We start from the raw sequence: 25,259 nt of genomic DNA on the forward strand, positions 1-25,259 counted from the left end.
CACCTCCACCCTAACCCCAAGTGCTGTGGCGAGCGGGAATTGCCAAGTGTTTTCCGGCGCTCGGCGCGGCAAGGCTGGCAACACTATTCAATGTTAATTGGTCCACTTAACAAGGCCTCAAGGGTTTCCACCCCGAATGATGGCACGCCAGCTGATTCGCTGTGACCGTGTTCGCCAGCCCCTCCCCCCCCTCCCCGCTAACAACATCGAGCAGCACTTAAGCAGCACTTTCTCAGCCAACCCAGCCAGCTGTCAGCAGTGGCGCCAAGGAGACTGGCCCCAAGATTCAGGGATGCTGACCTCGGGAGGTTCCTGTACGCGGTGGCGGCCAGGAGGGATGTCCTGTTCCCCCGAAGGTCCCGGAGGCTGAGCCACAAGGCAGCCAGTGCTGCCTGAGATGAGGTGGCAGCAGCAGTCAGCAGAGGTGACTGGTGTGGCCGAGGACAGGGTGGTCACCCACGCGGAGGCTAGCAGGTGCCGTAGAGGTGAGGAACCACCAGGCCCCATCGGAGGACCTGGTAAATGTGAGTGAGTAGTGATTGCCTTACTGACTGACCCATCCCTCCAACTGACCACTTGACGGTCTCGTCAGTATGTCCACTGCACTGGGAGATATCACCCAGTACCAGGCCAACTTTGATGGGATTCTGCGGGACATGTACCGCACTCAGGTGGGAATGGCTGAGGCGCTACGGAGCTTGTCCTAGTCACAGGTTAGCATGGCTGAGGCACTGAAGGGCATAGCCCGGTCACTGGGGGATGTGTCCCAGTCACTGACGAGCATCGCCGAGGGTGTTGACACGATGGTGTGGCGCCTGGGGAGCCGCGAGGGCTGGAAGAGCCAGATGATGCAGGGGCAGCTGGAGCTCAAACCATCCCAGGGTGAACCCCAGAGACCTGTGGGCACTGACCGGGAGGAGGGGGCGCTGAGCGCCAATCCAGACCCATCCCATGGGGCAGCGAGGGTGGCCACCAGCACTGCCAAGTTCCATCCCTCTGATGAGGCCGCGTCTCTTGGTCAGCACACGGGATAGGGCGGGACAGCTGTGTATGTGCCATCGACAAGTGAGCCGGGGACATCCAGCCCCAGAACCCCCAGAGGACACCCGCCAGGGATATCAAAGCCACGGGACGAGGTAAGCAACTGGCTGCCCCCCACCTCAGATGTGCATCCTGGGGTTTTATGAGGGGGTTGCTGGCAACAATCCCGGATTTGGCCGTGCACCAGTTGATCATGGGAGGAGATTTTAACTGTGTCCTGGAGTCGAGGGTGGATAGATCGAGCCCCAGGTCAATGGGTAGGGTACGAATGGCAAGGGGCTGGGTGGGTTTATGGAGAGGATGGGTATGGTGGATCCATGGCGCTTTCAGAACCCAGGGGGAAGGGAGTATTCCTTCTTTTCACACGTCTATAAGGTGTATTCGAGGATTGATTACTTTGTAGTGAGTTGGGAGGTTTTGGTTGAGGTGGAGGGGGCAGAGTATGCGGGGATAGTTATCTCAGACCATGCACCCCACTGGCTGGATATTCAGTTCAGTACGGGACGAGAGCAGAGGCTGGGTATTAGTTTGACTCGGGGTTGTTGGCGGATGGAGGCTTTTGTGATAAGATGCGTTTGGCGATTAGGGATTATGTGGAGTTCAATCAGAATGGGGAGGTGTCGGTGGGCATTTTTTGGGAAGCACTGAAGGCAGTGGTCTGAGGAGAAATTATCTCATTTACGGTTTGTATGAATAAGGAAAGGAGGGCAGAACATGACCGTCTAGTGAGCGTGATAGTGGAGGTGGACAGGGAATATTCGAGGGTGCCCACCGTGGAGGGATTGGCGAGGAGGAAAAAGTTGCAGAGGTAATTTGATAGGCTGACAATGGGGAGGGCGGTAGGGCAACTGCCTAGAGCAAGAGGGGTGCAGTACGAGTATGGGGAGAAGGCGAGCCGCATGCGGAGGTAGGCTGCGTCCAGGGAAATATTGAAGATCCGGACTGGGGCTGGGATGTGGTGTCAGAGCCAGGGAAAGTAAATGAAGCATTTAGAGAGTATTACCAGGGACTTTATGAGGCAGACTCAGGAGGCGAGGAGGGGGACATGGGGTGGTTTCTGGATGAGCTAGAATTTCCCCAGGTGGAGGAAGCAAAGAGGCAGGCGTTGGAGGAGCCCCTGGGGCTGAGAGAGGTGCTGGAAAGTATCAGGGGTATGAAGTCGGGGAAGGCCCCTGGGTCGGATGGGTACCCGGCAGAATTTTATAATGAATTTGCAGCGGACCTGACACCACATCTGTTGGGGGCATTTAATGAAGCACTAGAGAAGGGGGCATTGTCGGAGACGATGAAGCAGGCAGTAATCACACAAATCCCCCCAAAAGGGAAGGATCCGGTGGAATGTGGGTCGTCTTGACCTATATCACTATTGAACACGGATGTGAAAGTATTGGCTAAGTTTTTGGCGGGGAGGATGGTGGATTGTGTCCCGGGGTGGTTACAGAAGATCAAACAGGCTTCGTGAAGGGCAGGCAGCTCGCGAGTAATATAAGGTGGCTGTTGAAAGTGGTGCTGAATCCGTCAAGAGTTCTGATACCGGAGATGGTGGTGTCCATGGACACGGAGAAAACATTTGACCAGGTGGAGTGTCGGTACTTGTTCGAAGTTTTGGGAAGGTTTGGGTTTGGGTCGAGATTTGTGGCATGGGTGCGGTTGCTGTATGTGGCGCCAAGAGCGAGGGTGAGGACGAATGATATGAGCTCACAAAGCTTTGACTTACACAGGGGTACGAGGCAGGGGTGCCCGCTGTTGCCGCTGCTGTTTGGGCTGGCCATAGAGTCATTGGCGATGGCTCTCAGGGGGTCGGCAGAGTGGCAGGGGATAATGAGGGGACAGAGGGAGCATCGGGTGTCGCTCTATGCAGATGACCTCTTGCTGTATGTTTCTGATCCGTTGGAGAATATGGGAAGGATTATGGGCCTGTTGGGGAGGTTTGGAGGGTTCTTGGGATACAAGCTGAGTGTTGGGAAAAGCGAGGTATTCCCGGTGAATGAGCTGGCACAGCGGGCTAATTTAGGGGGGATGCCATTTACGGTAGCGAGGGATAGGTTTAGGTACTTGGGGATTCAGGTAGCGAGGGAATGGACGGGGCTCCATAAGTGGAACTTAATGAAGCTGGTGGAGGAGGCCAGGGAGGATCTTAAGAGGTGGGACACACTGCACTTAACATTGGCGGGGAGGGTCCAAGTGGTGAAAATGAATATTCTGCCGAGGTTCTTGTTTATCTTTCAGGCTCTCCCGATCTTTATACCAAAGGCCTTTTTTCAGAAAGTGGACACAGTCATCTCTGACTTTGTATGGACGGGGAAGGTGACGAGGGTGGGGAGGACCCTGCTACAGAGGCAGAGGCAACAGGGGGGGTTGGCGTTGCTAAACCTGCTTCATTATCATTGGACGGCGGATGTGGACGAGGTGCGGCGGTGGTGGGAAGGAGAAGAGGTAGAGTGGGTTAGGATGGAGGAGGAATCTTGTAAGGGGTCCAGTTTGAGGGCTATGGTGACGGCAGCATTGCCAATGGCTCCGAGTAGGTATTCAGGAAGCCCAGTGGTGCTGTCCACGGTGAAGACATGGAATCAGCTGAGGAGGCATTTTAGGGTGGAAAGGATGTCGGTGTTACCGCCGCTGTGCGAGAATCATGGGTTTGAGCCGGGGGGATGGATAGTGTATACAGGAGGTGGAGGGATGTGGTGCTGGTCAAGGTGAGGGATTTGTACTTGGAGGAAGGGTTCGTCAGTCTGGAGGAGCTGAGGGGGAGGGTAGAGCTGCTGATGGGTAGTGAGTTCAGGTATCTACAGGTTAGGGACTTTGCACAAAAGGTCTGGAAGGGGTTCCCTAGATTGCCGGGATACACCCTGCTGGAGCGACTGCTGCTTCTGGATGTGGAAGGGAGGGAAGAATTGGGGATAAATATAAGTGGCCGGGGGTGCAGGGAGGTGAGCGGGTGGTGAAGATCAAGGAGAAATGGGAAGCGGAGGAATGGAGATCAATTGGGGAGCATGGAGTGAGGCACTGCGAAGGGTAAACGGGACCTCCTCTTGTGCAAGGATGAGCCGGATACAGTTTAAGGTGGTGCACAGGGTGCATATGACTCGGGCGAGAATGAGTGGGTGAGTGGGTTCTTTCAGGGGGTAGCAGAGGTGTGAGAGGTGTGGGTGGGAACCAGCGAATCGTGCGCATATGTTTTGGGGTTGTGAAAAATTGGGAAGATTCTGGGCGGGAGTGTTCGCAGTCTTAGCCAGGACAGTGGAGGAGGAGGTGGACCCGGACCCTTTGGTGGCGATATTTGGGGTTTCAGAGAAGTCGGAGCTCATGGAGAGGAAGAAGGCCGATGTCTTGGCCTTCGCCTCTCTGATTGCACGGCTACGAATTTTGCCTGAGTGGCGGTCGGCATCGCCACCGGGGGTAGCAGCATGGTTGGGTGACCTGTACGACTTCCTGCGGTTAGGGAAGATAAAGTATGAGTTATGGGGCTCAGCAGGGGAGTTTGAGAAAAGGTGGGGGATATTTGTGATCGTGTTTGAGGAGCTGTTCGTCGCAGGGGTGGGGGTGGGGTGGGGGGGGGGGTGAAAAAGGAGGAAATTCTGTACAAACTGTATAGTTGATTGTTGGGAAGAATGTTTCCCGGGGTGTTTATTTGCTGTAACTACTTTGATACAAGTTTGAATAAAATGCATTTTAAAAAAAAGAAGAAAATTCTGATCTGCGAGGCAGCCCTAACTCCCCGTATAAAGCTTGTAAAATGTTTGACATTTGTTCAAGATGTGCTGGTTTTAAAAAGAGTCTTATTGCTGTAGAGTTGCTCCAAAACTCAGGGACGGGATCATTGGATTTGAAAAGTGGGGATTGTGAGTTCAAATCTTGCCCGGGGCCTGCTGAATTCTGTCCAAGATTGTGATTTTCAGGTGAGAAATTGAATCAAGGCCCCTTCTTCCTACAATGATGGATGCAAAATATCCTATGGCACTATTTTGAAGAAGAGCGGGGAATTCATCCCCAGTGCTCTGGCCAATATTTATCCTTCAATCAATATCAAAAAACAAATTGTCTGGTCATCGCTAAAAGGAAAAACCAGTAAAAGCTGGAAAAGAAGGGTAACAGTAAAACTTGTCCAAACTGGTTTTGATATGGTATTCCAGTACCACTGGTAGCAGGGGTACTGATTTTTACTGCAATTTGAATATTTTTATAATAATAATAATCTTGATTGTCATAAGTAGGCTTACATTAACACTGCAATGAAATTACTGTGAAAACCCACTGGTCACCACATTCCGGCGCCTGTTTGGGTACACAGAGGGAGAATTCAGAATGTCCAATTCACTTAACAAGCACATCTTCCGGGACTTATGGGAGGAAACCAGAGCACCCGGAGGAAACCCACGCAGACACAGGGAGAACATGCAGACTCCGCATAGACAGTGATCCAAGCCGGGAATCGAACCTGGGACCCTGGTGCTGTGAAGCAACAGTGCTAACCACTGTGCTACCGTGCTGCCTATTTTGAACTGTTGGCTGCTGCGTTTCCTCCATTACAACAGTAACAAATGCTCAAAAATACTTAATTGACCGTAAAACAATTTGAGATGTCCAGTGCGTTTGAAGAACATCATATAAAAGCACGTCTACCTTTCTTTTTCTCATTTCAGTCAGTTATCTATGAAAACGCTTCAGGCAGCAATCATTTATTTTAATCATTTTCGATGGCACAAGGATTTTCTTTTTCAATTTTAGCTGTGTCTGCAGTGTCTGTTGCTCGATGTGCTGGAGTCAGTCTATCCAAACAAGTTACATTTGGGTAGGCATACTTCTTGGTCGCTACATCGGAGATGAACCTACGTAATGAATGGAAGTGCCAAAATCATTTAATTTCTAAATGACCTGTGGTATAATTGAACTCATTTATTATGCAAGCCCCAAATCCTGATCCATTTTCATTTGGCGCAGCAGAATTGAATTTCGCATGAAACAAAATTACAAGACAAAGAATTTTAAAAATAGCAGGTTTTACGCTGCCCCAGTGTCCTGCAGCGAGATGTTAAATAGCTTTTCATCCTTGGCTGACCTGCTTAGTTTCACGCTTTTAAGCGGCAAGCACACTTTTCCTGTCAGAATAAAAGGAAAATAACAGTTTTTTCCCCCTTTATGTCAGCGTACATCATCTTGTAAACACAGTTCAGTGGAATCCACACTTAATGAGGTTCATGAAAGGATATTTGGTCTCAATTGGTCCCTGCTCAAAACTCGTACATTGTTGTTCCATTGTGGCATGAAAGTATCAGTCTCGAAAACAGATCAAATTGTTGACGCCAATTTTAAAAAAGAATACAGGCCAGAATTCTCCGGTTGGTCACTGGCGGCGGGATTCCCTGCCCGGGGGTTTCCCAGCAGCGTGGGATGACTTCAATTGAAAATCCCATTGACAACGGCGGGAAAAAAGAATCCCGCCGCCAGCGAACGGCACGCTGCCTCCTGCCGCCGGGAACCACGTGACTGGGAGACCGAGAATCCCACCCTAAATGTAACTTTTCATCAGTCGATTTAGAAGTACGATATTACTTGCATTGCATTCAGATATTAAGCAGTTCAGAGAAGGTTCGCTCAACTGATTCCTGGGATGAAGGTTTTTTTTTACCAGGAAGGATTGGACAGCTTAAGCCCATATTGATTGGAGTTTGGAAAGGTGATCTTTATCCACCAATTCCATTTCCCACAATGGTATCTCCCATCCTATAAGCCCCTGTGCATTTTACAGGCAACAATGTTATTTGGTAGGTCAAGACTGGATAGAGTGGAGTGCGAAACACAGGTCCTATCAGAAAGGATGAAACCAAAATTCAGAGGGGTTGATTTCCACTCCATCTAGTTTTAACAGGTGGTAACAGGAATCCGCTTCTTCCTTTAACACTGGCAATGTGATTTTGAAGGGGACCAATCACTACCAGGACACCTGCCTGTTTTAGGTGATCAGTCGATTTTAATTTAGAAATTGGGGTCCTCTACATAACTGCCTGAAGTGTTGATAAACAGGGGACACAATTTTGAAGTGATTGACAAAACATCCAGTGGGCAGCATGGTAGCATTGTGGGGCAGCACAATTGCCTCACAGCTCCAGGGTCCCAGGTTCGATTCCGGCTTGGGCCACTGTCTGTGTGGAGTCTGCACATCCTCCTCGTGTGTGCGTGGGTTTCCCCCGGGTGCTCCGGTTTCCTCCCACAGTCCAAAGATGTGCAGGTTAGGTGGATTGGCCATGATAAATTGCCCTTAGTTTCCAAAATTGCCCTTAGTGTTGGGTGGGGTTACTGGGTTATGGGGATAGGGTGGAGGTGTTGACCTTTGGTAGGGTGCTCTTTCCAAGAGCCAGTGCAGACTCTATGGGCCGAATGGCCTCCTTCTGCACTGTAAATTCTATGAAACTTGAGGAAAAATTATTTCACGCAAGAAGTGGCCAGGATTTGGGGTGCACTGTCCGACTGAACAGCAGAAACAGATTGAACTGTAGTTTTCCAAAGCGAATTCGATAAATACTGAAGGAGAAAAAAAATGCATAGTTCCTTACATTCCAGAATTGTGCCGAATCCTCTCCCTAACCTACAACTATCATGCTGGCCTCTTGATAGTCTCAGTTTGGTGCCCATGTAGCTGGCTTGGTGGATGTACATTGAGCTAGGGCCTCAAGATCACATGGGCCTGAGGCAGTGCCGAGCCCCCACCACCCCAAAAGCTTAGCCCATGAGGTCATGGGGCTTCCCCTTTCCAGATCAAGTAGCACAGCTCCCCCAATTCTCACCTCCACTGCAACCCGCGTCCAGCCGATTGATCAAAAGTCAAAATCGACCTCTACAAGTTATCTGGGTCCCAATATCATGATCGTTAGCTCACTTCAATAGCTGTGACTTGGTATAACTCAAGTATGGTACTCAACGGAGTAATGAAAATTTGGCTAAATGTTTGTGATATTTTCCATTTTGGAGCTATTTCAGTGTGAAATGACCCCAGGGTGGTTTACTGAAATCACATCATTAAATAAAATGAATCACAGGAATATAGCAAATTGGTTGTGATGAATAAACAGACACAATTACATGATTGATTCGAGGCATTACAAAGGACGTTCTGGTGATGTTCACATGACACCCAAAAGCTCCCATCAACCCATATAGAAGCCTAGACCCCGACAGTGCAGAAAGAGGCCATTCAGCCCATCAAATCTGCATCGACCCTTCGAAACAGCACTCTACCCATGTCCACTCCCCGTCCATCCCTTCCTATCCCCGCACCCCCATAACCTAACCTGCACCTGCCGCGACACTACGGGACAATTTAACATGGCCATTCCAACTAACCCGCACATCTAGGGACTCACTCCGTATGTTGAAAAGGCAGATTGATGTGTTCAACATGACTGCTGTGATATGGATGCAGACATGGGGCGAGATTCTCCGACCCCCCAGCGGGTCGGAGGATGGCCGTTGGCCGCCGTGAATTCCGCCCCCGCCGCCCGCCGAAGTCTCCGAAGGGAGAAAAGTCGGCGGGGCGTCAATGGCGCCGCACACCTCGGAGAATGGCACGGGTGGGCGCAAGGCAATGGATTTTGGGGCTGCCGATATTCTCCTGTCCGGATGGGCCGAAGTTCCGTCGACGTGATGATGGGTCACGTTGGCGTAAATCAAACCTCCTTTCAATCGGCGTCAACCAGTGCTCAAGGTTTACGCCGACCATCGTGGAGGTGGGTGACGGCCTGGGGGGTTGGCCGCTGGAGAGGCGATGGCGTGGCCGCAGTCTGAATGTGTGGGGGAGAGGTGTGTGTAGGGTTTTTGTGTGTGTGTGTGCGGCGGGGGGGGGGGGGTGGTTAGAGTGGGCTGGGCTCCGGGGGAGTGCCGGGAGGGGGGATGAGTGCTGGGGAGGAGGATGGGGTCCGTGCCGGGGAGGGGGAATGGGGTCCGTGCCGGGGAGGACGATGGGGTCCGTGCCGGGGAGGGGGATGGGGGGGTTCCGTGCCAGGGAGGGGGATGGGGGGGTTCCGTGCCAGGGAGGGGGATGGGGTCCGTGCCGGGGAGGAGGATGGGGTCCGTGCCGGGGAGGGGGATGGGGGGGTTCCGTGCCAGGGAGGGGGATGGGGTCCGTGCCGGGGAGGAGGATGGGGTCCATGCCGGGGAGGAGGATGGGGTCCGTGCCGGGGAGGAGGATCGGGTCCGTGCCGGGGAGGGGGATGGAATCTGTGCCGGGGACGGGGATGGGGGTGGGGGGTCCTTGCCGGGGAGGGGGATGGGGGGGGTCTGTGCCGGGGAGGGGGCTGGGACCCGTGCCGGGGAGGAGGATGGGGTCCGTGCCGGGGAGGGGGATGGGGTCCGAACCGGGGAGGAGATTGCGGTCCATGCTGGGGAGGGGGATGGGGGATGGGGGGTCCGTGCCAGGGAGGGGGATGGGGTCCGTGCCGGGGAGGAGGATGGGGTCCATGCCGGGGAGGAGGATGGGGTCCGTGCCGGGGAGGAGGATCGGGTCCGTGCCGGGGAGGGGGATGGAATCTGTGCCGGGGACGGGGATGGGGGTGGGGGGTCCTTGCCGGGGAGGGGGATGGGGGGGGGTCTGTGCCGGGGAGGGGGCTGGGACCCGTGCCGGGGAGGAGGATGGGGTCCGTGCCGGGGAGGGGGATGGGGTCCGAACCGGGGAGGAGATTGCGGTCCGTGCTGGGGAGGGGGATGGGGGATGGGGGGGGGGGGGGGTCCGTGCCGGGGAGGGGGATGGGGTCCGTGCCGGGGAGGAGGATGGGGTCCGTGCCGGAGAGGAGGATGGGGTCTGTGCCGGGGAGGAGGATGGGGTCCGTGCCGGGGAGGAGGATGGGGTCTGTGCCGGGGAGGAGGATGGGGTCCGTGCCGGGGAGGAGGATGGGGTCCGTGCCGGGGAGGTGGATGGGGTCCGTGCCGGGGAGGAGGATAGGGTCTGTGCCGTGGAGGGGGATGGGATCAGTGCCGGGGAGGGTGATGGGGGGGGGGTCCGTGCCGGGGAGGGGGATGGGGGGGGCCCGTGCCGCGGAGGGGGCTGGGGTCCGTGCCGGGGATGAGGATGGGGTCCGTGCCGGGGAGGGGGATGGGGTCCGTGCCGGGGAGGGGGATGGGGGAGGGTCCGTGCCGGGGAGGGGGATGGGGTCCGTGCCGGGGAGGGGGATGGGGTCCGTGCCGGGGAGGAGGATGGGGTCCGTGCCGGGGAGGAGGATGTGGTCCGTGCCGGGGAGGAGGATGGGGTCCGTGCCGGGGAGGAGGATGGGGTCCGTGCCGGGGAGGAGGATGGGGTCCGTGCCGGGGAGGGGGATGGGGTCCGTGCCGGGGAGGTGGATGGGGTCCGTGCGAGGAGGGGGATGGGGTCCGTGCCAGGGAGGTGGATGGGGTCCGTGCGGGGAGGGGGATGGGGTCCGTGCCGGGGAGGTGGATGGGGTCAGTGCCGGGGAGGGGGATGGGGTCCGTGCCGGGGAGGAGGATGGGGTCAGTGCCGGGGAGGGGGATGGGGTCCGTGCCGGGGAGGAGGATGGGGTCAGTGCCGGGGAGGAGGATGGGGTCCGTGTCGGGGAGGGGGATGGGGGGACGGGGTCCGTGCCGGGGAGGGACGTGGGGGGGGCAAGTGAGTTGGTCCACCTGGCTAGGTGCCAGCCTCCAACAGTCGGACCCATGCGGTCCATGCCACCTGGCTGGGGAGAGGAGGGGTTATGGGCAATGATGACATGCCGTCGTTCCCCCCCCTCCCCCCCCCCCCCACCCCACCCCACCCCCCAGGCTGTCATGGTTTCCGATCAGCCAGCGATGTTGGCCGCCGTGGCGGCAGCTGCTAATGTCCATGTTGCCCTGGATGAGGAGGAGGAGGAGGAGGAGGAGGAGGAGGAGCGTGCCAGAGAGGCGGCGCAGGCTGCCGCAGAGGGGCAGGCGGCAGCCGACCAGGCTGGAGGGACACCTGATCGACAGGACGAAGAGGGTGAGGAGGACGTTACGGCCCCACCGGCCCCGGCAGTCATACCAGGACCTCACGGATCGAGAATGCAGGAGGAGACTCCGGATGAGCCGGGAAACCGTGGCACACATCTGCCACCTGCTGGCGCACCTGTCACTGCGTGGCACTGGCGGGGTACACCCTCTCCCCGTGTCCGTCAAGGTTACGGTTGCCCTGAACTTTTATGCAACGGGGTCATTCCAGGCACCGAGTGGGGACCTGTCCGGCATATCGCAGACATCGGTGCATCGGTGCATCCGGGCAGTGACAGATGCCCTCTATGCCATGGCGCACCGCTACATCCGCTTCCCCGTGGACCGGGCCAGCCAAGATACCCGGGCTGTGGGCTTCTCTGCCGTGGCCGGGTTCCCCATGGTCCAGGGCGCGATTGATAGGATGCACGTCGTCGTGCGGCCACCTGCAGATAACAGGGCCGTGTTCACCAATAGGAAGGGGACCTATTCGATGAACATACAGGTGATCTGCAACCACCGCATGATGATCCTGCACCTCTGCGCCCGTTACCCGGGCAGTGTACACGACTCATACGTGTTGTCGCGGTCATACATCACCGGCATGTACGAGGGACGCCATCCCCGGCTGAGGGGCTGGTTGCTGGGCGACAGGGGCTACCCATTGCGATCGTGGCTGTTGGCGCCTATACGGAGGCCACGCAATGAGGCGGAGAACCGCTACAATGATGCCCATGTAGCAACAAGGGGAGTGATAGAGAGGTACAATGAGGTTTCAGTTCCAAGTGGATTACCGTATTTTTGGTTAATTTCTAGCTGTGTATTCTTGTGAAAAGACCAATAAAGTAACACTGCTGTGCTCACTTTTAGAAATTAGGGTTTTTGTGTGCAGGAGAGACAAATTGTGCATAGACCAGTAAACGCTGAGACACAGAATTAAATCTTTGTGCTTTCATGTTTTGATCAATAGCCAAGAAAAGCAATATATCAATGTTCTCCCAGCTGTATAGAGCTATAGGAATTGCTGCACAAAGAGGCTACTGTCTGCTTCGGTGTTAGTCCTTTCCAGGTTTGGTATGATATTCAGATATAAAGACATCGACTGAAGAGCAATCACTTTTCTTGAAGCAGTTTGAATGTAGTTTTTGAGCACAAGTGATTGACATGGAACGAGTAACTTTAGAACCATAGAATTCTTATGGTCTGCATCGACCCTCCAAAAGAGCACTCTACCTAGGCCCAGCCCCCTGTCCTATCCCTGTAACCCCATAACCCCACCTAACTTTCTCATCTTTGGACACTAAGGGGCAATTTATCAAGGCCAATCCACCTAACCTGCAAACCTATGGACTGTGGGAGGAAACCGGAGCACCCGGGGAAACCCATGCAGACACGGGGGGAAAGTGCAAACTCCACACAGACAGTCACCCAGAGACTGGAATTGAACCTGGGTCCCTGTGAGGCAGCAGTGCTAACCACTGTGCCACCTTGCCGCTCTTTGTGCTTATAACCAGTAGATGGCAATCATTCCTATCTCTTGGATCTTATTAGCATATATTCACAGAGATATCACAACAATTTAATAATATTTAGGACCTTTGAATTATACTTTGACTCTGTGGTGATTTTCATGCTCCCACTACCTCATTTATGCCTAACAGTACAGTGGTAGAGGTCCAAAATAGAGGGGGAAGTAGAAAGGTCAACTTTGAGCTCCAACCCGTGATTTTCAGGAGGTCCCACAATTCTACCAGCACAGGGCTCATAGATATATGCTAATCGGGTGAAAGGATGCAGTAAAAGAACCCCTGATGCCATTTTTGGATCTGCTTGCTGGATTGTTGCCAGTCCTTGCTCTCGCCCACCACTAACCATAGAAGTCAGGGGGCATCCATTTTCAACAGCCCTTAAAGGGACCCCTCAGCTCCAGTTCTGGAATGCTGGGTGCAGATTCAACAAACTGATTTTTAAATGGAGCAATAGTCGGATTGGGGGGGTGTGGGGGATATGAGCATGGACTGTGCCCAGCAATGCGGGTAGATGATCCTGTATCTCACTGCAGATCTCACAGCGCTGCATGAGGATAAGTGACACTACTGAATGTCTGCAGTGCTCTTAAACCGTACCAGTGATGATATAGCTTGAGGCTCTTATATTCCTCAACAACCACAAGCTCCTGCCCGAAATATGGGAAACTGACCAAATAGCTGACGATCAATGTCGAGACCCAAAGGATGCTAAAGGACTACTGGAATTTTTCAAATCATATGAAATAAAAGTTCTACTTCCAAAACAAAATACTAAGGAACATCTAACTGCAAGGTAGCAATCATGCACACTTTCGGACTATTAATATTTTAATCCTTGATGTTAAATGAGTTTGATATCTTTCCAGTGTTTAAAATTTGCAATGTGTTCAGGTCATGGGAAAAGTTTGTCTTGCCTGAATTAAACATATTAGTGATGCATCTATTGTGGATAAGGCCGGACACTGATACTACTGAAATGTTCTGGGCATTCTTAGTTCAATAAAAGCACTATTGCTTCCCAAAGGGCTTATTGGAAAAGACTTTCGAAAAGCTGGCATAGACATGTTGGGCTGAATGGCCTCTTTCTGTGCTATCTGTGATTCCATTATTCTTTCCGGCAGGCTACGGTATCGTTGAATTAGATGAGCACATGCCAAGCTTTAATTAGCCGAATATCTGGAACTTCCCTCAGATTCTTCACCCAACTCAGTTCCAAATACTGAAACAGTGATAAGCCAAGCTCAATGTTTCACAAGTTTTATGAGGCTCTTTTCTCCAGCTTGTACTGACATTCACTCAGACATCATTAAACATTAATTAGTCTGGCTGCTTACAACCGTGATAGGCTTATTTCAATCCAGCCACAGTCCTTAATTAAGGACAACTAATGGAAACAAAATGCATGAATCCTTTGATTGACTAATTCCACAAACATTTACGGTCCAATTTTTTCAGAAATCATGGGCGAAATTCTCCGTTATCGGCGCAAAGTCCGCCGATCAGCGCAAAAAACGGCGCAAATCCGGCTTGCGTCACGTCGGAAAAATGGGTCGAAAGTCTCCGGCCCGAAATGGGCTAGCAGCGACGTAACGGGATCCGCGCTTGCGCACGTGGTTCACGCCGTGCAGCGTCATACGCGCCGCACGGCGTGACGGCTCATAAGGCCGCGCTGCTCCCCCCCACCCGACCGGAACACCCGACCGGAACACCCGACTGGATGGCTGGCCGCCGCTCAGCCCCGAGGTTCGAGTCACGGGATGTGGAGGCGCTCCTGGACGCGGTGGAGCAGAGGAGGGACGCCCTGTATCCCGGGCACGGCCGCAGAGTTGCCCCACGCCACAGCCGGCGTCTGTGGAGGGAAGTGGCAGAGGCCGTCACCGCTGCGGCCCTGACACCACGGACAGGAACCCAGTGCCACAAGAAGGTGAACGACCTCGTCAGAGCAGGCAGGGTGAGCCTCCCCCATATCCCCCCTACCCCATATCCCCCCTCCCCATATCCCCCCCTCCCCATATCCCCCCTCTCCCATATCCCCCATATCCCCCCGCACCCATATCCCCCCTCCCCCATATCCCCCCTCCCCATATCCCCCCTCCCCCATATCCCCCCTCCCCATATCCCCCATATCCCCCCTCCCCATATCCCCCCTCCCCCATATCCCTCATATCCCCCCTCCCCCATATCCCCCATATCCCCCCTCCCCCATATCCCCCCCTCCCCATATCCCTCATATCCCCCCTGCCCCACATCCCCCCTCCCCCATACCCCCCTCCCCCATATCCCCATCCCCATATCCCCCTCCCCCATATCCCCCATATCCCCCCTCCCCATATCCCCCATATCCCCCTCCCCCATATCCCCCCTCCCCCATATCCCCCCTCCCCCATATCCCACATATCCCCCATATCCCCAAGTGAATCCAACCCTAACCTTGACCTCTGAAATGCACGTGCAACCGATGGCGTGCATTCATATACCTGCCTAACAGTGTTGCCTTTTACCCCTGACAACCCCCCCCACACGAGAAGCGCGTACACAACAATAGGGAGCATGTGAGGACTGGAGGAGGCCCCGCTGATGAGAGGCCACTGACCAAACATGAGGAAAGGGCCCTAGAACTGGCTAGCGGACCTGAGGACCGGGAGGTTGCTGATGCAGAGGTCGGGGGCATAGTAGCAAGTGAGCCACCGACAGCCCGTCCCCATATCCCCCCTCCCCTATATCCCCCTCCCCCATATCACCTGATCACTGCCTGATGTCTAACCATGCATGCTGCATTGTGTATCGCAGGGCCAAACGTCCAGGCACCCATCCCTGCAGATGCAGACTGCCCGCAGGATGCCCCTCGGAGGCCACGGGAGACAGAGAGACCCGGACCCTCCAGCATGCAATGCCCGCAGGATGCCCCTCGGAGGCCACAGGAGACAGAGAGACCCGGACCCTCCAGCATGCGACGCCCGCAGGATGCCCCTCGGAGGTCACGGGAGACAGAGAGACCCGGACCCTCCAGCATGCGACGCCCGCAGGATGCCCCTCGGAGGCCACGGGAGACAGAGAGACCCGGACCCTCCAGCATGCGACGCCCGCAGGATGCCCCTCGCACACCACGGGAGACGGAGAGACCCGGACCCTCCAGCATGCGACGCCCGCAGGATGCCCCTCGCACACCCCGGGAGACGGAGAGACCCGGACCCTCCAGCATGCGACGCCCGCAGGATGCCCCTCGCACACCACGGGAGACGGAGAAACCTGGAGCAACAGGGAGATGACACCCCCGTCACGTGCGGGAGCGACCACCCAGCAATGAGGGGGGCAGCCACAGGCCCCCGTCACATCCGAGCCAGGACACCACTACCCAGGACACCACTACCCAGGACACCACTACCCAGGACACCACTACCCAGGACACCACGACCCGGGACAGCACTGCCCAGGACACCCCTACCCGGGACAGCACTACCCAGGAATACGAAATACCGGACAGTGACTCAGAGTGGATGGGTGGAGACGAACCCCCACCCCAAAGTGCCATGGACTCAGAGTGGGACGAAGAGCACGACACAACGCCACTGCTGTCACCAACACCCTCCACCATCGCAGAAACGCTCACCTCGGTTGGGCACTTTAGTGATGAGGCGTCTGCTACACTCACTGGTGAGCACAACACCAGTGCTGGGCAGTGCTGTCCCGGGTAGTGGTGTCCTGGGTAGTGGTGTCCTGGGTAGTGGTGTCCTGGGTAGTGGTGTCCTGGGTAGTGGTGTCCTGGCTCGGATGTGACACACAGCCGCCCCGGTGCAGCAGGTGGTGGTAGGAGCAGCAGAGGGGCTGGGCGGTCGGAGGGCAGCCCAGCCCAAGCGAACATCTGCCGCCCAGATGGATCCCGGGTTCCTGGAGTTACCACACCCACACATAGATCCGATGCAACCACCGACCCGGAGACGAGCGAAGAGGGTGACGGCCGGCTTACGGCAGCTGCAGTCGCAGGTGGAGGAGTCCACCCGCGTCCAGGAGCTGGGAGTGGTGCCGGTCATGCGTGCCACCCAGGCTGACACCGCACGGGTGGCGTCCGCGGTGGAGGCAATGGGTGCGACGGTGTCAGACATGGGGAACGGTTTGCGAGGCCTGTGGCTTTCCGTGCAGGCGGCGTCTGTGGCCCAGGACATGGCTGCCCTCTCACAGGAGGCCATGAGCCAGTGCCAGCGCCAGATGGCAGAGGCGCTCAATGCCATAGCCCAGTCTCTGCAGGCCATGGCCCAGTCTCAGCAGGCCATGGCCCAGTCTCTGCAGGCCATCGCTGAGGGCATCGGCGCCAGTGGCCATGTGCGAGCCGGCGTCACACTGTCACAGACAGGGTTTGCCAACCCCCTGGGCTCCATGGCTGCAAACCTGTAGACCCCTGTCGATACCAGCACGGGCCTCCAGGACTGGCAGCGCCAGATGTCGGGGGGGCGTCGGATAGCCAGTCCGTTCGCATCCCCCACCCATGTAGAGGCCTGGGGGCCATCGGGCACCCCGATGGAGGAGGAGGTGGTGTGGTCCGTCCCGGCTCCCCCTGTAGGGGAGGTCCCGGAACACCGCGACACCTCGGACTCCCCCCCTTCCGTCCCAGGTGCATCGGGTGGGCAATGGGCAGGACAGGTTGGCAGCTCGCCATCCCAGTCGCCCGGGCCGCAGCCTGGCCCATCTAGGCCAGGACGCCCCAGGAAACGGCCGCCAAAGGGATCCAGTGTCAGAGGGCAGGAATCACAGGAGTCCACCTCCAGTTCTGCTGTACCGTCTGGGGAACCACGTAGACGTAGTCAAAGGGCCCGTAAGGCCAAACAATTAGACACTGAGTAAGTTGGCACGGGTGCAGGGCACAGATGAGTTTTAGGGGCTAGGGCACGTGCATGAACACGTTTGGTTATTAAAGTCAATGTTACACCTACAGAAGCTGCCTTTGTGCTCTGTCCAAAGCGTGCGGGGGTGTCATGTACGTTGAGCGCAAGTGTGTGTGTGAGGGGTGGTGTTACCTCAGCCCCAGGTGAGTCTGCCCGTTCCCCCTGGGCCGTCATCAACATCCCCCCGGGCAGAGGACGGGACCATGTGCTGCAGTGTCACAGCCGCATGCAGGGATGGTCCGGGTGGATGGTGGTACTGTGGCCATGGGTCAGACATAGTCCAACGATGTGGAGCCAGGAGCTCACCGCAGGGCGGGTTGTCATCATCCTCCATGGCCTGCAATAGACACGCGTCCACCCGCAACTGTGTGAGCCCGGCCCGTTGTGCCGCAGGTGGATCGGCAATGGGGGGGGGTGATGTGCATGCGGGTGGGGTGGGTGGGGTTGGGGAGGGGGGTGAGGGTGCTGGGTGGGTGGATGGGTGGGGGGTGTGGGTGGTCGGCTGTTGCCACGGTGTGCGGTCTGTGGCCATACTACCCGATTCCCACGCCCATCTAATCAGTGAAGCGGGCGGCTATCAGTCTGTCCCGTGCCCGCTGGGCCAGCCGGTAACGGTGGACAGCCACCCGCCTGTGTCTACCCCGTCTGCCCTGACAATTACCCCCATCCCCCTCATCTGGGGAGGACTGCGCCTCTTCCTGCTGCTCCTCCACTCCGCCCTCCTCTCCCTGTGGCACATCGCCCCTCTGCTGGGCTATGTTGTGCAGGACGCAGCACACCACAATGATGCGGCCGACCCTATCTGACCGATACTGGAGGGCGCCCCCAGAGAGGTCCAGGCACCTGAAACGCATCTTCAGCACGCCAAAGCACCTCTCTGTCACTCCCCTTGTCGCTACATGGGCATCATTGTAGCGGTTCTCCGCCTCATTGCGTGGCCTTCGTATAGGCATCATCAGCCACGATCGCAATGGGTAGCCCCTGTCGCCCAGCAACCAGCCCCTCAGCCGGGGATGGCGTCCCTCGTACATGCCGGGGATGGATGACCGTGACAACACGTATGAGTCGTGTACACTGCCCGGGTAACGGGCGCAAACGTGCAGGATCATCATGCGGTGGTCGCACCCCACCTGTATGTTCATCGAATAGGTCCCATTCCTATTGGTGAACACGGCCCTGTTATCTGCAGGTGGCCGCACGGCGACGTGCATCCCATCAATCGCGCCCTGGACCATGGGGAACCCGGCCACGGCAGAGAAGCCCACGGCCCGGGCATCTTGGCTGGCCTGGTCCACAGGGAAGCGGATGTAGCGGTGCGCCATGGCATATAGGGCATCTGTCACTGCCCGGATGCACGATGCACCGATGTCTGCGATATGCCAGACAGGTCCCCACTCGGTGCCTGGAATGACCCCGTTGCATAAAAGTTCAGGGCCACCGTAACCTTGACGGACACGGGGAGAGGGTGTCCCCCGCCAGTGCCACACGGTGACAGGTGTGCCAGCAGGTGGCAGATGTGTGCCACGGTTTCCCGCCTCATCCGGAGTCTCCTCCTGCATTCCCGGTCCGTGTGGTCCTGGTATGCCTGCCGGGGCCGGTACACACGGGGCGCCCTCGGGTGCCTCCGTTGCCGTGGGGCCGCGACGTCTTCCTCCCCCTCCTCGTCCTGTCGGTCAGGTGTCCCTCCAGCCTGGGCGGCTGCCGCCTGTCCCTCTGTGGCAGACTGCGCCGCCTCTCTGGCACGCTCCTCCTCCTCCTCCTCCTCATCCAGGGCAACATAGACATTAGCGGCTGCCGCCACGGCGGCCAACATCGCTGGATGATCGGAAAACATGACGGCCTGGTGGGGGGGAGGGGAACGACGACATGTCATCATTGCCCATATCCCCTCCTCCCCCAGCCAGGTGGCATGGACCGCATGGGTCCAACTGTTGGAGGCTGGCACCTGGCCAGGTGGAGCAACTCACTTGCCCTCGCATCCCCCTCCCCGGCACGGACCCCCGCCCCAACCTCCTCCCCGGCACGGACCCCAACCTCCTCCCCGGCACGGACCCCCCATCCCCCTCCCCGGAACGGACCCCCCCCAACCTCCTCCCTGGCACGGACCCCATCCTCCTCCCCGGCACGGGCCCCCCATCCCCCTCCCAGGCAAGTACCCCCCCCAAACACCTCCCCGGCACGGACACCCCCCAACCTCCTCCTCGGCACGGACCCCCCATCCCCCTCCCCGGCACGGACCCCCCCCCAACCTCCTCCCCGGCACGGACCCCCCCCCCAACCTCCTCCCCGGCACGGACCCCCCCAACCTCCTCCCCGGCACGGACCCCCCCAACCTCCTCCCCGGCACGGACCCCAACCTCCTCCCCGGCACGGACCCCCCATTCCCCTCCCCGGCACGGACCCCCCCCAACCTCCTCCCCAGCACGGACCCCAACCTCCTCCCCGACACTGCTGACCAACGCTGCTGACCAACACTGCTGACCAACACTGCTGATAAACACTGCTGACCAACATTGCTGACCAGCATTACTGACCAACACGGCTGATCAATATTGCTGACCAACGCTACTGACCAATACTGCTGACCAACACTGCTGACCAATGCTGCTGACCAACACTGCTGACCAACACTGCTGACCAACACTGTTGACCAACACTGCTGACCAACATTACTGACCAACACTGCTGACCAACATTGCTGACCAATATTGCTGACCAACAATGCTGATCAACACTGCTGACCAACATTACTGACCAACACTGCTGACCAACATTGCTGGCCAACATTGTTGACCAACAATGCTGACCAACACTGGTGACTATCACTGCTGACCAACGCTGCTGCCCAACACTGCTGCCCAACACTGTTGACCAACGCTGCTGACCAACACTGCTGACCAACACTGCTGACCAACAATGCTGACCAACACTGCTGACCAACACTGCTGATCAATACTGCTGACCAATGCTGCTGACCAACATTGCTGACCAATATTGCTGACCAACATTACTGACCAGCGTTACTGACCAACACGGCTGATCACTATTGCTGATCAACGCTACTGACCAATACTGCTGACCAACACTGGTGACCAATGCTGCTGACCAACACTGCTGAACAACACTGCTGACCAACACTGTTGACCAACACTGCTGACCAACATAACTGACCAACACTGCTGACCAACATTGCTGACCAATATTGCTGACCAACATTGCTGATTAACACTGCTGACCAACATTACTGACCAACACTGCTGACCAACATTGCTGGCCAACATTGCTGACCAACAATGCTGACCAACACGGGTGACTAACACGGCTGACCAACGCTGCTGCCCAACACTGCTGCCCAACACTGCTGACCAACGCTGCTGACCAACACTGCTGACCAACGCTGCTGCCCAACACTGCTGACCAACACTGCTGACCAACACTGCTGACGAACACTGCTGACCAACACTGCTGATCAATATTGCTGACCAACACTACTGACCAATACTGCTGACCAACACTGCTGACCAATGCTGCTGACCAACACTGCTGACCAAAACTGCTGACCAACACTGCTGACCAACACTGCTGACCAACACTGCTGATCAATATTGCTGACCAATGCTATTGACCAATACTGCTGACCAACACTGCTGACCAACACTGGTGACTATCACTGCTGACCAACGCTGCTGCCCAACACTGCTGCCCAACACTGCTGACCAACGCTGCTGACCAACACTGCTGACCAATACTGCTGACCAACACTGCTGACCAACACTGCTGACCAACACTGCTGACCAACACTGCTGACCAATACTGCTGACCAATGCTGCTGACCAACATTGCTGACCAATATTGCTGACCAACATTACTGACCAGCGTTACTGACCAACATGGCTGATCAATATTGCTGACCAACGCTACTGACCAATACTGCTGACCAACACTGCTGACCAATGCTGCTGACCAACACTGCTGACCAACACTGCTGACCAACACTGTTGACCAACACTGCTGACCAACATAACTGACCAACACTGCTGACCAACATTGCTGACCAATATTGCTGACCAACAATGCTGATCAACACTGCTGACCAACATTACTGACCAACACTGCTGACCAACATTGCTGACCAACAATGCTGACCAACACTGGTGACTAACACTGCTGACCAACGCTGCTGCCCAACACTGCTGCCCAACACTGCTGACCAACGCTGCTGACCAACACTGCTGACCAATACTGCTGACCAACACTGCTGACCAACACTGCTGACCAACACTGCTGACCAACACTGCTGACCAACGCTGCTGCCCAACACTGCTGACCAACACTGCTGACCAACACTGCTGACGAACACTGCTGACCAACACTGCTGATCAATATTGCTGACCAACACTACTGACCAATACTGCTGACCAACACTGCTGACCAATGCTGCTGACCAACACTGCTGACCAAAACTGCTGACCAACACTGCTGACCAACACTGCTGACCAACACTGCTGATCAATATTGCTGACCAATGCTATTGACCAATACTGCTGACCAACACTGCTGACCAATACTGCTGACCAACACTGCTGACCAACACTGCTGACCAACACTGTTGACCAACATAACTGACCAACACTGCTGACCAACATTGCTGACCAATATTGCTGACCAACAATGCTGATCAACACTGCTGACCAACATTACTGACCAACACTGCTGACCAACATTGCTGGCCAACATTGCTGACCAACAATGCTGACCAACACTGGTGACTAACACTGCTGACCAACGCTGCTGCCCAACACTGCTGCCCAACACTGCTGACCAACGCTGCTGACCAACACTGCTGACCAATACTGCTGACCAACACTGCTGACCAACACTGCTGACCAACACTGCTGACCAACACTGCTGACCAACGCTGCTGCCCAACACTGCTGACCAACACTGCTGACCAACACTGCTGACGAACACTGCTGACCAACACTGCTGATCAATATTGCTGACCAACACTACTGACCAATACTGCTGACCAACACTGCTGACCAATGCTGCTGACCAACACTGCTGACCAAAACTGCTGACCAACACTGCTGACCAACACTGCTGACCAACACTGCTGATCAATATTGCTGACCAATGCTATTGACCAATACTGCTGACCAACACTGCTGACCAATACTGCTGACCAACACTGCTGACCAACACTGCTGACCAACGCTGCTGACCAACACTGTTGACCAACACTGCTGACCAACATTACTGACCAACACTGCTGACCAACATTGCTGACCAACACTGCTGCCCAACGCTGCTGACCAACGCTGCTGACCAACACTGCTGACCAACGCTGCTGCCCAACACTGCTGACCAGCGCTGCTGACCAACACAGCTGTCCAATACTGCTGACCAACACTGCTGACCAATACTGCTGACCAACGCTGCTGACCAACACTGTTGACCAACACTGCTGACCAACATTACTGACCAACACTGCTGACCAACATTGCTGACCAACACTGCTGCCCAACGCTGCTGACCAACGCTGCTGACCAACACTGCTGACCAACGCTGCTGCCCAACACTGCTGACCAGCGCTGCTGACCAACACTGCTGACCAACACTGCTGACCAATACTGCTGACCAACACTGCTGACCAACGCTGCTGCCCAACGCTGCTGACCAACGCTGCTGTCCAACGCTGCTGACCAACGCTGCTGACCAACACTGCTGCCCAACACTGCTGACCAACGCTGCTGACCAACGCTGCTGACCAACACTGCTGACCAATGCTGCTGACCAACTCTGCTGACCAACAATGCTGACCAATGCTGCTGACCAACACTGCTGACCAATGCTGCTGACCAACACTGCTGACCAACGCTGCTGACCAACACTGCTGACCAACACTGCTGACCAATGCTGCTGACCAACACTGCTGACCAATGCTGCTGACCAACACTGCTGACCAATACTGAGGACCAACACTGCTGACCAATGCTGCTGACCAACACTGCTGACCAATGCTGCTGACCAACACTGCTGACCAACACTTCTGACCAACACTGCTGATCAATATTGCTGACCAATGCTATTGACCAACACTGCTGACCAACACTGCTGACCAACACTGCTGACCAACGCTGCTGACCAACACTGCTGACCAACACTGCTGACCAATACTGCTGACCAACACTGCCAACCAACGCTGCAGCCCAACACTGCTGACCAACGCTGCTGCCCAATGCTGCTGACCAACGCTGCTGACCAACACTGCTGACCAACACTGCTGACCAACACTGCTGACCAACACTGCTGACCAACACTGCTGCCCAACGCTGCTGACCAACGCTGCTGACCAATACTGCTGACCAATGCTGCTGACCAACGCTGCTGCCCAACACTGCTGACCAACGCTGCAGACCAACACTGCTGCCCAACACTGCTGCCCAACACTGCTGACCAACACTACTGAACAACGCTGCTGACCAACATTGCTGACCAACACTGCTGCCCAACGCTGCTGACCAATGCTGCTGACCAATACTGCTGACCAATGCTGCTGACCAACGCTGCTGCCCAGCACTGCTGACCAACGCTGCTGCCAACACTGCTGACCAACACTGCTGACCAACACTGCTGACCAACACTGCTGACCAACACTGCTGCCCAACGCTGCTGACCAACGCTGCTGACCAATACTGCTGACCAATGCTGCTGACCAACGCTGCTGACCAACACTGCTGACCAACACTGCTGACCAACATTACTGACCAACACTGCTGACCAACATTACTGACCAACACTGCTGACCAACACTGCTGACCAAAGCTGCTGCCCAACACTGCTGCCCAACACTGCTGACCAACACTACTGAACAACGCTGCTGACCAACACTGCTGACCAACACTGCTGCCCAACGCTGCTGACCAACGCTGCTGACCAATACTGCTGACCAATGCTGCTGACCAACGCTGCTGCCCAGCACTGCTGACCAACGCTGCTGCCAACACTGCTGACCAACACTGCTGACCAACACTGCTGCCCAACACTGCTGCCCAACACTGCTGACCAACGCTGCTGCCCAACACTGCTGACCAACGCTGCTGACCAACATTACTGACCAACACTGCTGACCAACACTGCTGACCAACATTACTGACCAACACTGCTGCCCAACGCTGCTGCCCAACGCTGCTGACCAACGCTGCTGACCAACACTGCTGACCAACGCTGCTGACCAACGCTGCTGACCAACACTGCTGACCAATATTGCTGACCAACGCTACTGACCAATACTGCTGACCAACACTGCTGACCAATGCTGCTGACCAACGCTGCTCCCCAACACTGCTGACCAACACTGCTGACCAACACTGCTGGGCAACACTGCTGACCAACACTGCTGCCCAACGCTGCTGACCAACACTGCTGACCAACACTGCTGACCAACATTGCTGACCAACACTGCTGACCAACACTGCTGATCAATATTGCTGCCCAACGCTGCTGACCAACACTGCTGACCAACACTGCTGCCCAACGCTGCTGACCAACACTGCTGACCAACACTGCTGACCAACACTGCTGACCAACATTGCTGACCAACACTGCTGACCAACACTGCTGATCAATATTGCTGACCAACACTACTGACCAACACTGCTGACCAACACTGCTGACCAACACTGCTGACCAACACTGCTGACCAACACTACTGACGAATACTGCTGACCAAAACTGCTGATCAATATTGCTGATCAACGCTATTGCCCAATACTGCTGACCAACACTGCTGACCAATGCTGCTGACCAACACTGCTGACCAACACTGCTGACCAACATGTTGACCAACACTGCTGAC

The sequence above is a fragment of the Scyliorhinus torazame genome, chromosome 12, assembly GCF_047496885.1.
Source record: "Scyliorhinus torazame isolate Kashiwa2021f chromosome 12, sScyTor2.1, whole genome shotgun sequence".
NCBI classification, from domain to species: Eukaryota; Metazoa; Chordata; class Chondrichthyes; order Carcharhiniformes; family Scyliorhinidae; genus Scyliorhinus; species Scyliorhinus torazame.